The sequence below is a fragment of the Aplysia californica genome, unplaced genomic scaffold (assembly GCF_000002075.1).
Source record: "Aplysia californica isolate F4 #8 unplaced genomic scaffold, AplCal3.0 scaffold00037, whole genome shotgun sequence".
Lineage (NCBI taxonomy): Eukaryota > Metazoa > Mollusca > Gastropoda > Aplysiida > Aplysiidae > Aplysia > Aplysia californica.
This window is the reverse complement of record NW_004797307.1, coordinates 1,078,311-1,078,599: the sequence shown is the minus strand read 5'-3', so window position 1 is coordinate 1,078,599 and position 289 is coordinate 1,078,311.

The following is a 289-nucleotide window of genomic DNA, read 5'->3' as shown; positions in this document are numbered from 1 at the left end:
CCCCCCCGAAGAACAGATGGAAACTTCACCACATCAGTTGAACTGATTTTCACTCAAAGATTTTTTTAAGCAAGAATGTCCCAATGTGATCACGTAAAATAGACCAAATGACCTTCTTAGAGACCTAGAGGTGCCACAACGTAACGCTAATTGGTTGGGTTCAAGGCTCCGGCAAAGGAATTTGCTCGCTGATTGTGCCAGAGTGTTACATGAAAGAAATCGTGACGAGCACTTTTTGGACACGTTTTACGATGAAGGACTACCTGACTGCAAGTAATGAATGATGTGG